General features: G+C 45.4%; 1 long non-coding RNA gene and 1 pseudogene across 1 annotated transcript in view; both read left to right on the top strand.

Annotated features, from left to right (window-relative positions):
• The first annotated feature begins 7152 nt into the window (after positions 1 to 7152).
• LOC144292966 (uncharacterized) overlaps positions 7153 to 14142 on the top strand; it is a 412082-nt gene continuing 405092 nt past the window's right edge. The window contains exon 1 of the long non-coding RNA XR_013360389.1: positions 7153 to 7330. This is a non-coding gene — a long non-coding RNA (uncharacterized LOC144292966). The remainder of the gene's footprint in view (positions 7331 to 14142) is intronic.
• Positions 8346 to 11580, top strand: LOC144293128 (large ribosomal subunit protein uL6 pseudogene; annotated as a pseudogene).

Raw genomic sequence — 14142 nt, 5'->3', positions numbered from 1 at the left:
ACTTTAAAAAATAATCTAAGTTATTTGAGGGATAAATGAGTTGAGAAGGAGGAAAACACAGTTACCTGGCTTAGAACATAAAGACACCCTTAAAGTTTAAAACTGAAGATCCTGGAGAACCTAAATGACACAGTAGACGTTTGAAAGAAAGATGTGTGACGAGGTGGTGGTGTTGCAGAGGGGATATTCAAGGCCAAGTCCTGGATCTTCTGCTTCAGAGGTGACTGGACTCCTGTCACTGATTCAAGCTAAAACTCAAGCGATTGCCAGTTTAATAACGTCTGGGATCATGTTGCTAGGGAATCTTCCTGGGGAGTGCTGGTTTAGAAATTCTTTCTCCTGAGTATTTCACCTGAAGAAATTTCTGGCAAAGCTCACTTACCTACTATCTTACCACCCCTACTTGCTCGTTGGTCTTTTGGGCCAGAGATGTCAAGAGGGGATGACTGAAGAAGCCAAACAGGAATTTGCTAGAGGAACAGAATAGTTGCCTTTCTTATTCTCCATGATAAATATCTCAGGGCTTTTCTAGTAGAGAAGAGAGAAGATATGACATAGATTATCATGGTCACCCTGCATAATTTCTGGTAGGTCATGCTTCCCAGCTTTGTTTTATTAGAAAAATAGGTATCGTGTTAAGGCATTAGGTTTTTCCAGTTAAGGATTATGGATTTTGAGACTTCATTAATGAGCGTTACTATCATCATCAAAATGCCAGTATTCCTTATCAGTTAAAAATGAAGCAGTAATCAATTAATTTAAATAATTTAATGTAAGAATATTGAAATGAACTATTTCCAGTGCCCTTCAGACACCTATTTGAAAAACAAAAAAGAGTGCTGGTAATGGACCATGAAATCTGTAACACCAAAGGGGAGCCGGCCGATAGTTTTCTCCTTTGGTCAGCCTAACTGTAAAGAGGAAATTGCCCGTGGACTATGAAGTTAGAACCCTCCAAGAGCCATTTATCACTCAACAAATATGTGTTGCTCGCCTACTGATCTAGGCGCTAGAGGTACAGTGGTGAAGACCACAGGCACGGAGCTTACATTCTAGAGGCAGGATAGACACACATTATGGGAAGGGCGCTGAAGAAAACAGAGCAAAGCAAGGGTTGGCCAGCTTTTGCTGTGAAGGGCCAGATGGCAAACATCTTAGACTTACAGGTTGTATGATCTGTCTCAACCACTAAAGTTTGTGGCTGCAGTAGGAAAGCAACTCCAGGTGACGTGGGACTGAATGGGCACGGCTAAGTTCCAAGAAAACTTGGTTTACAAAAATCAATAGGCAAACAAACAACCCCGAACCAATAACAGGTGGGCCAGGTTTGGCCTGCAAATGTAGTCTGATGCCTCCTGGGGTGAAGTGTCACTTGGAGTGGGGGATGGTGACCTTCGACCTCACCGTTAGGGAAGACTCCTCTGCGGAGGCAACATTTGGGGTGAAAGTAGAGCAGTGAAGAGAGCCAGCCCTGTGAAGCATGGGGAAGAGCATTCCAAGCAGAGGAAATGGTTAGGTCAAAGGTCCTGTGGCAGGAACCGGCCGGGTCCCCTTGATGTGGGCGGCTGTCTCATTTTCACTGTGTAGCTTCGGGCAAGCCACTGAATTCTTTGAGGTCTTTTCTCACAGACAGAAATGGTGATAACCCTCTGCTTACAGGCTTTTTGTGAAGCCGTGTAGGTGAAAGCATTTTTCGGGGCAAATGTCAGGTCACATTATTGGTAAGTAGGGTTTAGACAAAATATTTGTGAATAGATTTTTTTTTTTTTTTTTTTTTTTTTTTTTTTTTTTTTTAGTTGTGAATAGATTTTAATAGAATCAGGACTTTTGTGTCAACGCACTGGTGCTTTATAGTCGCTCTTCGAATTTTTACTGGGTGCACTGTTTCATCTGTCGCTTACCATATGGTGCACTAGCGCTTTGTCACCGTTTTACTTCCTGCCGACTGCTTCTCTATTTTATTCAGCAGTCTTATTGATATTTTGAAAAATTATTGTTATTCTCTATGTCTGTTGAACAAAGAGTCGTTAAATTTTTCTTTTGTGTTTTCTTGTTACCAAGAAACAAAAAACATATTGGGAAATCCATAGGCCGCAAAGTTTTATTTCTGCAAAAGCCTTCTGGGCCACTGATGGGCTAGCAATCTGACAAAGTTAGACCCCAGAATTCCTTGCTTATGTTGTCAAAGGACTAGGAACAGCGTGACCTGCTTAAGTCTGTTTGTGACCTTCCTCTGTGTGCCACTAAGGCTTGCGCCTGTCACCCCACTACATGCTTTCTTCAAACTTCGGCTCCCCATCTGAGTTCTGCAGCCCAAGTTTGTGCCTCCTCTGGTCGCCATGCTGGGAATGCTTCTCAGCCCACACCAATCTCTTAAGTGTGGTGGTGGGGGGCCCCGTGTGAGGAGGCAGAGGGGGAGGACCTGGGAAATCCAATTACCCTACACGTAGACCTCAGTATGGAGAGGAGCCAAGCAGACCACCGCCTGGCCTGACACAAGATGAGAGCTGAGGAGAACAAGAGCAACCCCCCTCCCCCAAGATGCTTATCTCAGGGCTTTTGGTTTTAACCTAGGAAGCATCCACCAAGAATGTGGGTGTAAGAAAGAAACTGGATTTTCTGCTGTGTAATAATGTGACTTCCTGACTATTTGGGAGGAAAAATTACGATGATTTCAGTAAGTATTTTCTTCTATGGCTTTAGACTGTCCATGAGCACGAATGCTTGTCCCTGAAGGATGTGTGGGTGGAGCTGGTGTAATGGGTTCTCCTTGGAACTAATAGGTGTTAAGTAGACAGGTGAGTGCCCTCAGCTCACTGTTGTGAGGAGCCCCCCCCCCCCCCCCCGAACAGCCCCTTGCCTCCCAATTGCTGGGTGTCCAGGAACATGGAAGCATCAATAGACATTGTTGCCAGGTCTTCATGGAGCCCCTGCTGAGAGGCCCAGATGTGGGATGTGCTCTAATAGGAATCATGAGGAGTGGATTCCAGGGTGAGAATGGATCCCTCTGGGTGCGGGGCACAATTTTCCAGAAGGTGTGGAGATTTTCCTTCTGAAAACTAGAGACAAGACTCTCTTTGAGGGAGATACTTCGATATGAGGCATTGGATTTGGGATGTGAACAGGTTGGTTCTGAGCCCAAGTGGGGACCCTGATGCGCAGAGTTAACAGCTTAGGCTCCTGTTGCCTCTGGATTCTGAAGAAAATCAAAACTAGCTTTTGGCTTACCTTTTCCTTACCTACGTTCCCTTTCAAGTTACCTTGACCCTCCAGTAAAGAAGTTGTCCCAAACAGGCTGGTGTGAGGTGAATCGGGGGAGCTGGGTTGCAGAGTCAAGGCAGCAAAAGAGGGTCTAGGCTGTGTCTGCAGACCCTGCCTCGGAGCAGCGGGACCACGAGGGGGGCCCTCAGCAGCAAGAGGGCTACGGAGATGGTCAATCCTAAGACAGAACTCTTTGTCTTAGGAGCTTCTCAGCCCTTCAGCCTCTGTCAAAACATTGAAGTGCAGAAGACTGGATGGGAAAAATTCAAGTGTAAAGTATGACTTACTGATAATAAGATCACTTGACTTGTAATTTATGACTAAAGCCTTACGCCGGAAGACTATAATTCCGGTGACATTTAGACGTTGCCCAAGACATGAGGCAAGAAATGTATTCAGGAGTAAAAAATTTAGTTGTGCTTCTGGAATCCCATCCTTTGGGCCGTTATCCACTTCATCTACCATGAGGCCAGTCCTGGTGGAAGGCAGTGGTGGACTTCACTGCTCGTGAACCCAGCAAGGCAAAGATGGCTGCCCCATGGGCCCATGTGCTGAAGAGCGAGAAAACGTGCATGCGGTGACTAACGTATTCTGGCCTGCCCTTCCCAAGGAGGACCTCTTCCCTGGAATAGTCTCTCTTCAAAGAGCACGTGAATACATTTAACAGAATAAGATGCAATCGCACCAGTGATGCTGATTACACGATAGATCAACGATCAAGTGTTTTCGCTAAAATACCTGCATGTTTCTATCTACCTTTTTTTTTTTTATGTTTTTACCCTGATAGCCACAATGTCTATTTCAGTCTGCTATTGGATTTGATGTACAGTCCACATGCCCATAAAGCCCTGTTTTGAGGATCATAATCGCTGTGGTCAATCGCAACAACCCCCCTTGCACACCCCTCCCACATCACACTCCCTGCTTGGCCAAACCACAGCCCTGGATCAATGCAAGGCCGCCCTCCTCCTGTGCAGCAGACTGTGACCGGTGAACACACACTGCCCCCCCCCCCCACCCAGTGGTAATGAGCCTTTAATGCCATACTTTTATGCCCCATTTACTCTTTCGCTCTCCCGGTGATGTTACAACAGGCCTCTTTACGATAGGCCACAGTGGTCTACACACAGGTTGCTCTGACAGCCTGGACCCGGACACAGAGCCAAGCTGGAGCCCACTCCCACCTCACACCTGCAAGGAGGGTGGTGAGCTGCTGCTGGGGGTCTCTGGTTATTGCAGCACAACGACCTCTTCTGACCTCTATCCTCTCCCTTCAGAAAGTAGCCAGACTCTGAACATTTCTACTCTCACCCTGGTTGGCGCCATCATCGTCCCATGCCTGGATTATTACAGTCACCTCTTAACTGGTCTTCTTGCTGCTTTCTCAGGAAAACAGCCAGAGAAACCCTGTTAAAACATGTTTCATGTTTCTGTTCAAAAACCTGCAATAAGGGCCCCTGGGTGGCTCAATGATTGAGCATCTGACTTCAGCTCAGGCTGTGATCCTGGGGTCTTGAGATCGAGTCCCACATCGGGCTCCCTGCATGGAGCCTGCTTCTCCCTCTGTCTGTGTCTCTGCCTCTCTGTGTGTGTGTCTCTAGAATAATGCCTGGCACATAGTAGTTGCTCAATAAAGTTGTTGAGGAAAAGAAATCAAAAGAACAACCAAGTCCAGGAATAAAAGAGTCATCTTCTTTAAGTGTGGCTATTTAACCAGGCTATATGTGTGCTCTGTCAGATAAGACTGGGTGGTGGTAATGAGGAGTGGAACACTTGTTTGATTGAGGCTTAACTCTGGGCTGTTTCCCAAGAAAACACTCTGAAGTATTTGGGGTCTTGGACAAAAGTTCAAGTTTGGTGTTACTTAAGGTCCTTAAGTGACTAACATGTTCTAACTGTTGGGCAACACTAGTTAGCTTCCAGTTAGTGGTTGAGATTATAGACTCTGGAGCCTGATTAGGTTTAATTTCCTACTCTGCCAATTACTAGCTGTGTGTACTTGGGCAAGTTACTTAAACTCTCTGTGACTCATTTCCTCATTTGTAAAATGGTGGCAATAATAATTCCTACCTCATGGGGCTATTGTGAAGTTAAATAAGCTAATGCATAGAAGCATTTATATCAGTGCCCAACACATAGAAACATAGGTTTGCTATTGTGTTGTCATTATTATTATACCGTAGCCACCTTTGTCTACCTATTGTGCTAAGTGGATTCTGAAAGCCAGGAAAAGACTGAATTCCTTAAAATACTGTTGCCCAAATGTCTGTCCCCTATGCAGTGTGCTTGGTCAAAGTTGGCCTAGTCGTTTCATATTTGTTTAACTTTTGATGGGGGGAATGGTAAGTCATAGAACAACTGTTGTTCTTTTAACATAGACTTTAGATTTTCTCCTTTCCTTAAATCCCTTTCTTCTTTTTTTAAAAATTTATTTTCAACTAATCTCTACATCCAATGTGGGGACTTGAACCTACAACATTGAGATCAAGAGTCACCGATTGAGCCAGCCTGGCTCCTCTCCCCTTCTTTCTCTCTCTCTTTTTTTTTTTAAATTATTTATTTATGATAGAAACAGAGAGAGTGTGAGAGAGGCAGAGACACAGGAGGAGGAGAAGCAGGCTCCATGCTGGGACCCGATCCCGGGAGGGACCCCAGGATCGCGCCCCAGGCCAAAGGCAGGTGCCAAACCGCTGAGCCACCCAGGATCCCCTTCTCTCCCCTTCTTAATCTGTAATAAAATCCTGGCTTTCTCAGAAAAGGAAGAGGCAGTCCAAAGGTAAAGAAGACTGTTGACAGAGCCCCAGAAAGGTGGATCTTTTCAGGATGTGTGCAAAATGTGCATTAATAGGAAATGAGGGTTACAGCTAAGTTTTCTTCTTAATACTTTCACAGTTGATTCTTGAACCTGGCAGGGGCTAGGGTGCCTGCCTCCTTGCATTTGCAAATCTGCATATAACTTTTGATTCCCCCCAAACCTAACTGCTGATAGCATATTGTTGACCGGAAGCCTTACCGATGACAGTTCTTAACGCATATATATTTTGTATGCTCTAGTGTGTTACATACTACATTCTTACAATAAAATGAGCTAGAGAAAAGAAAATGTGAAGAAAATCGTGAGGAAGACACAATGCATTTACCGGCACTGTGCTGTACCTGTCAAAAAAAAATTCACCTGCAAGTGAGGCCACACATTTCCTACGTGTGTTGTTCAGGGGTCAACTGTACTTTCTAAAAGATGCCCAGTGGATATGGATATAAAAAATCAGAATAAATATGATCTTTTGTAAAATAGAGAATAGAAAGTAGTGCCCAAATCTTGTTAAATGACTAAAATACCCACTAAACGGGGACCACAGAAGGGCAGATCAAGTGGCGTGCAGGATAGATCTTTGAGCAGGAGGGAGCACGGGAGGAAGTCCGTGAGAGACGGGAGTGAGGGGCAGGCTTCCCTACAAACCTCAATCCATTTGGAAGAGTAAAAAGGAAATCAATCAGGAGACCAGAAAGACTCTTAGCTGACCAGCACTGTTTGAGCACCTACTGTGTGCGAATCACTATGCTATGTGCAAAATGTAGAGAGCGAGCAATAAAGAAGACTGGGTCTCTGTCCTCGGCTCGCATGGAAACACTCGCTTCAAAGGAGGACACAGACTCTGCAGCAAGCGTGTCCCCCCTTCTTGTGGAGGGAAGAAACCCTTTAAAAGCCCCGTGCCAGTATTCTTCAAACTATCCTCTGCAGACCGAGACGTCAGGAACATGAGGGCCGACTGTGAAACTTGCTGATTCCCAGGCCTCTGTCTTCCTGATTAACCAGAAGATCTGGAGCCCAGAGCCAAAGGCTCTGGCTTTTAGTCAAGCACATCGGGTGGTTCTTATGCACAATTTAAAATGTTAGAACTCCCACTGCTTTGTAGTAGGCGCGAAGGAATCGTGAGGGGAACTGCTGTGGGGGAGGGTGCGGGTGGAGAGCGCACCGGGAGGATTTGAACCAAGGCTTCGCCTGGTGGTTACTCCCTGCGGCAAAGGGGAGGCCGCGTCCCAAGAGCAAGGAGCGGCTCGGTCCCAGGTAATGAGGCGCCTGGGCGGGGGCGGGGGCGGGGTGAGGGTGGGGGTGGGGTGGGGGTGAGGGTGCGGAGGACCTGCAGCTCTGAGGTGTCCGCACTCCCGCTCCTGCGGTCCCCAGGCTTCTCTCCCGTGCACGACCAGGATGACATTCCAGAAGAATCTCACCAGGGAAAGCTGGTTTTGCTTTGTGCTCCTTTGTCCCTGAGTGAAGGCAACTCACCCGGGTCTGCCTGCTGTCAAGGCGCTGCTGCCTGAATTCAGGCGGAGGGAGGACTTCACGGGGCTCGGCTCCGGTGCCACTGTCCCCAGGCCGTGGGGCCACCAGGGCGGCCGGACGGCAGGTGCCACTGAGCCGCAGAAGTAGCCGGACCGACCGTGGAGTCTGCGTGGGGTCCCCCCCCACCCCCAGGGCCCCGTTAGGGCCGCAGTCCACTGCCTGGCCCTGCTGCTGACCCCGCGCCCCGCCCCCTTTCTTGACGTGGAGCCGATGCTCTCGGGGGACGGAGGAGAGGACAGGGGCGCCCGTGCCCCCAAGCCTGCGGCCCGGCCCGCCCCGACCTCCCCGCAGCCCCCCTCCTGCGGGCCCCGCCCCGGGCCCCGCCGCAGACCAGCCGGGCTGGGAGCACCGCGGGGAGGTGGGGCGGGGGGGGGGGGGGGGGGGGGGGGGCGAGGACAGGCGTCCCCCGGGACGCGCGCGGTCCCAGCCCTGGGCGCGCAGTCCGCAGCGGGGCACCCACCAGCCCCGAGGGGCTCCCCGGGCGCCCACATCCGACGATGGGCGAGGCGGGCGTGCACCAGCTGCTCGGCCCTGCCTGGGCCCCTTCCTCCTTCCTTCCACAGGTGCCAGTCCTACAGGTGCTCCCCAGCCCACAGCCCGGCCTTAGTCCCTTGTCAGGCTGCTCCCCAGAGAACCCAACTCGCAGCGCCTGAGTCTGAATTTCAACTAATCAGGAGTCCTGTGATCTTGAGGAAGCAGTAATTTATTTTCCTTTAGACTTAATTTCCACCTCTGCAAAATGGGAACAGTAAGTCGTGTCCTCACCGATTGTGAGTGCACTTAGTTTAACACTGTTGCAGAATAACCATTTATTCATAAATATATGTATCATAATCCTGGGTGAATTATAGAACTTCTGTGAGTCTTAGATCCTTTCCCTAAAAATGAGAATAAAGCACATACATTCAGGATTTTAGCAAGGATTTTATGACACAATGTATGTGTGTATTAGGTACTCACTAGATGAACACCCCCTCATATCCTTTTCCCTTTAAAGTATCAATAGTACCTTCACATAGTGTATTTTTAAGATAAGTCATATTTATTTTCTTTTTTTCCTTTCTTCTATTTCTTTCTTCTTTTTCTTTAGTCTCTTTATAGGGTGGTTGTATTTGGAGGAGGAAAACTAAATGCAAAGCAGAAAGGTGGGGCTTGGGTGCAGCTCTGGTTTTATGCCCCTCTTCTTTCTGTCACAGTTCAAAGGCCGTTCCTCCAGGAAGCTCACTCTGACTGACTCAACACATGTGAGCAAAACTCACATTCAAACTTTGACTCCCCTGTCTTTTCCATGTTTGTAAGCCTTGTAATGATTTATTCCTGTGGATTGCAGGATTTCTATGTTAATAGTGTCCCTGGGAAGTGGGAATCATACTTGATTTTCAAAGTGAGTACACCTGGCCAAACGTTTCATTGGTCTTTCTTTCTTCTTTCTTTCTTTCTTTCTTTCTTTCTTTCTTTCTTTCTTTCTTTCTTTCTTTCTTTCTTTTTCTTTCTTTCTTCTTCTTTCTTTCTTTTCTTTCTTTCTTAAGATTTTATTTATTTATTCATGTGAGACACACAGAGAGAGGCAGAGCCACAGGCAGAGGGAGAAGCAGGCCCCCTGCAGGAAGCCCAATGTGGGACTCAATCCCAGGACCCCGGGATCACGCCCTGAACCAAAGGTAGATGCTCAACCACTGAGCTCCCCCCTCCCGCCAGACGTGCTGTTCATTGGTTTCTGTACTAGATCACGGGGACTGACTCTTAGAACAACGCCCAGTTGGCTAGAAGCCCTGCAAGATGCTCCAGGAATTCTCACTGAGCTGACAAAGACTGCGAGAGTCAGATGGTGTCTTCTGGGGTCCTGTGGTCCAACTCTGTCACCTTAGTCGTGAGGAGACTTTGTTTAGGTCAGCCCTCTTTAGATGATGACCCTTAAGGGCTCATGTGAAATTTTGGTTAGCCCCATCTTTATTACATCTTCCCTGTTTTATAACCTGATACTGTTTTTGCCCTAAGCTTGGTCCGTTGTAGGAACACTGTCTTATACTGACACCTACTGGGCAGGTGGGGAAAGCCCCGGGAGCCGCCACCCTGGTGTCAGGTCCAGCTCCTAGTTAAGCCGAGTCCTGACTTCCTCCTTGCATTTAGCTTTAGGAAGCATCTTTCTTATGACAATCCTATTTTAGGCTTTCATTTCCCACTCTCCTACTAGGAGTAAAGGTCTGTATTAGATGTGAGGTTTCTCGGGTGTGATGATTTCATTCAGTTAAAATATTAAAAGGCCGAGGTACCTTTAATCAGAGTCATTCCATAGATCTACTTACCATGTAATCACGCTTATTAAATGTGACCTTAATTCTGCAAGCACTGCAGCCCTGAGTGGATGATGTCAAGTGGGTCCAATGCAGAGTACGGAGCATTCTCCCCCCTAGATTCCCCCACCGGTGGGGGCGGCCAGACGCCCTCTAATCTGGCTTGAGAGCTCTCCACGATGGTGGAAAGAACCATCCATAATGAATGTGGTCAATTCTTTCCTTGAAGGTTTCTCCGGGGACTCACGACCCCAGGAAAAATTCATCTGAATGTTTCATCATCATCCTCATGCGACTGCGTTATAAAACCATCTCTTCCCTGCTTTGATCTAAAAGTCTCTTCTGTCTGTTCTCCTAAGGTTTGGAAATGATTAATCAAAATCCACTCATAAAAACTTTACAAAATATGCCAGTAGGTTACATTCTAATTATCTCCTTACCAATCCCTTTGCTGGCACAGAGTGAGCCTTTAACTGGTGTTAAATGTGGTATAACGTGGTAGTAAAGAGCTTTAGAATTAGGCTGAATAATTATATATATTTATTATATATAATATATAAACATTATACATAAAAATATAATTTTATACATACTACATATAAGTTTATATCTATTTTATATATTATATATAAGTTTATATCTATTTTATATATTATATAATGTAGTATTATATATTATTATATATTATATTATTATATATTATTATATATTATTATTATTATACATTATTTATTTATTTAAGTAGGCTCTATGCCCAACATGGGTCTTGAACTCAGGACCCCAAGATCAAGAGTGGCATGCTCTGCTGGCTGAGCTAGCCAGACACCCCCAAACCCTTTTTACTGTAATTTTTCTTTAGTTAATAATGTAATCAGTTTTGCTGTATCTACTGAAAGAATAAAGACCATTCTCAGCAATCAGACTGCCGACATTGCAGAAAATGTTGCCATCTCTCTGAAGGGAGGCGCCGTTACTGCAAAGAGCCCCAGAGGAACACTGAAGGGACCACAATCACGTAAAGATAGAGCTCAGTCTCTTTGGAAAGAAAAAGAAGAGGCTCTGAGTTGACACATGGTGGGGGACTGGAAAAGGACTGGCTCCTGGTGGTCTGTGGTCATGTCAGAAGGCGACCAAGGGTGTTACACTAAGCTTCTGTTACAAGACGAGCTTTGTGTGTGCTCCCGTCCCCATCAACATTGCTATTCAGGAGAATGCTTCTCTTGTTGAAATCTGAAATTCTTTGGGTGAAAAATCTATCAGCAGGGTTTGGATGAGGCCAGGTGTTCCTTATTCAGTAGCTCAAGCCCAGAAAGAGGAGTTAATTCTTTTTCTTTTCTTTTCTTTTCTTTTCTTTTTTTTTTTAAAGATTTTATTATTCATGAGAGACACACAGAGAAAGGCAGAGACACAGGCAGAGGGAGAAAGAGGCTCCCCATGGGGAGCCTCAAGGACTCAATCCCAGGACCCTGGGGTCATGACCTGAGCCAAAAACAGAGGCTCAACCACTGAGCCACCCAGGTAGCCCAAGACGAGTTAACTCTTGAAGGAAATGGCATTGAGCTTGTATCAACTCTGCCTCTTTGATTCAGACGTTCCACAATGGTTAAAAACAAAGACAGACAATTTTTGGATGGTATCTATGTTTCTGGAAAAGGAACAGTTCAGCAGGCTGATGAATAAGATCTAAGTTGTCTAGCTGCAGAAACAGCAAGATGCTGGATGTTTTCTCAGACTTATTTGTGATATTTTAAAGATGCAATGAAAGCTGTATTGATTTGGGAAAAATAATGTAATCATTGAAAGTACTTTCTAAAGGGTTCTAGCTTTTCTCATGTGGGGGGTGTGTATATGTACATATAATGGAATATTATTCAGCCATACAAAAGCAGGAAATTCTCCCATTTTTGATGACGATGTAGATAAACCTGGAGGGCATTATGCCAAATGAAATGAGCCAGCCAGAAAAAGACAAATACTGCATGGTATCACTTATATGTGGGATCTCAAAAAAAGACAAAGAAGTTACTCATGGAAGCAGAGAATAGAATGGTGGTTTCCAGGAGCTGGGAGATTGGGGAAATGAGATATTGGTCAGAGGTTACAAGCGTTCAGTTTCTGAGGATCTAATGTACGGTGTGGCGACTATAGTTAATAATGCTGTATTGTCTGCTTGAAATTTGCTAAGAGAGTAGATCTTTGCTAAGAAGTGTTCTCAACACACTCACATACACATACACACACACAAAGGATAACTATGTGAGTGATGGTTATGATAATTAGCTTGATTGTGGCAAACATTTCCTGATGTATACATATATCATATAAATCATGTTATACACCTTAGATACATATGATTTTATTTGTCAATTATACTTCAGTAGAGCTGAAAAAAAAGAGAAGAGAGGAAGACCATACCCAGAGTCTAAGCCTGATAGCGTTCGGTAACACGTGTCTGGGAAAAAATAGATCTTGGTGTTATCTGGGGCTTAGAGGAGGAGCCCTTGAGAGATTGGCACCAGGTATACTTGGAAGGTGGCTGGATGCCTGGACTGGAGAGCCGGGCAGGCTCAGAGAGAGGAGAGGGCATGGATTTTGGACACTGAGAGACAGGTCTGAAGGTGAGCCCCACTTCTCAACTGTGGATCTCAGGCAGTTCTGTAGCTTCTCTTTGCCTCTGTTTCTTCATCTGTACATGGAGACAGCAATACCACTTTGTATAGTTCTCATGATAAATTAATAACAGAGTCCTTGGCACATAGTAAGTACCAAGTTATTTTTACTTCCTGTTTCAAAAGGCACACTGTTTGCTCATGTCCGGCCCTGAATACAGTATGAATATCCCCCGGTTAACAGTTCTTTCATGTGATAGATGCCACTTCTGGAAGTCCTTAGGGCTCAAGCCTTCTTGTCTTCATGTTTCCTGGTTGTCACAAATGATCTGTTTTTCTCTCAAACCTCTCAGTCAAACTTTGGTCCTCATATTGTCTGTTTCAGACTAAAAAAAGTGGTCATAGGGATTTATTTGTTAAACAATTTTGAACTTCTACAAAGTGCCAGCACTAGGGGTAGAGCAGTGAGTAAGACATAAAAATATTCTTGGCCTTATAGAGCTTTTATACCAGGAAAGGAGGATGGGAAAGCAAGGAAAGCATATAATTTGTCAGATGATCAAAAAGTGCTAACTAAAAAAAAATAGGGCAAGAAGAGTGATAGGGATTGTGTGTGTGTGTGTATGTGTGTGTTTGTGTGTTGGGGGAGATGGTTGCTTATTGCTCATAGAACTATATGGGAGACAACGAGCTCTGGGTTTCTCGTGGTGACACAAAGAGGGTTAAAAGTATGCTGAGGTTGGTCTTGATGGTCTCAAGGATGATAGTGGTGTGGAGTGGGAGGGTTGGGGAGTTGGTAGATTGGACTCTTTTCCAGAAGCATGAACAGTCCTCTGCCAAAGGCAACGTGGAAGAGAATGTGAGGAAGAGTTCTCTGATCTTATCTGGAGCTTAGACCGTTGATGGGCTTCCCTTTTGATTCTGTCAGGCAGTAGGAACTTTGTAAATGTTGACTTCTTGAGACTCAGCCCCTGACAAGCAGAGAGAGAGAGAGAGAGAGAGAGAGGCAGAAGGAAGCTCAGATGTTACCTTCAAGAAGCCTATCCTGTTCCTTTAGAACACAAGAGAGTAGTGGAGAATCTGATATAGTCTATCAGGGGATGCTCTTCCAAGAGCAGCTATCCTAAGGTGTGATACCAAGAAATATTGGTAAGGATTTAGTGAACTTGGCAGAGTGGAACGGGCACTGGCTGGGAGACAGTCTGTATTCTCTAGGCTGTCTGACTCTTGGCATGCTGCACTATTGCCCCAAGGCTGTTTCTTCTTCTCTATAATGAGGAAGCTGGCCGCTACCATCCATTTCTGATACAAAATTCCATGGCTGTAAGAAGAAGTTGGAATTTTATCTCTGTTGTTGGAGTTTTGAATAGAAAATAGAGGGCTTTAGAGGATAGATAAGAGTTTTCATTTATTTTTTTTTTCAGTTGATTTTGGAAGAAAGGGACTCAGGAAAGGAAGAGTTGGCTTTTGTTGTTGGCTTAGAGAAGTAGATTACATTTCTTGGACCTTAGCCAAACACAACAGAGTGGATCTTTCAAAGAGTGAGAAGAATTTGTTTGGCAGAGGAATTGCTGCCTTGATCAAAAAAGTTTTCCATTCAGTTTTCTGGAAGAGGGAGAAGAAAATTCTGGTA

Source organism: Canis aureus, chromosome 21 (genome assembly GCF_053574225.1).
Source record: "Canis aureus isolate CA01 chromosome 21, VMU_Caureus_v.1.0, whole genome shotgun sequence".
NCBI lineage: Eukaryota > Metazoa > Chordata > Mammalia > Carnivora > Canidae > Canis > Canis aureus.
Note: the sequence above shows the minus strand (reverse complement) of the source record. Positions and strands in the feature narration are given on the sequence as shown.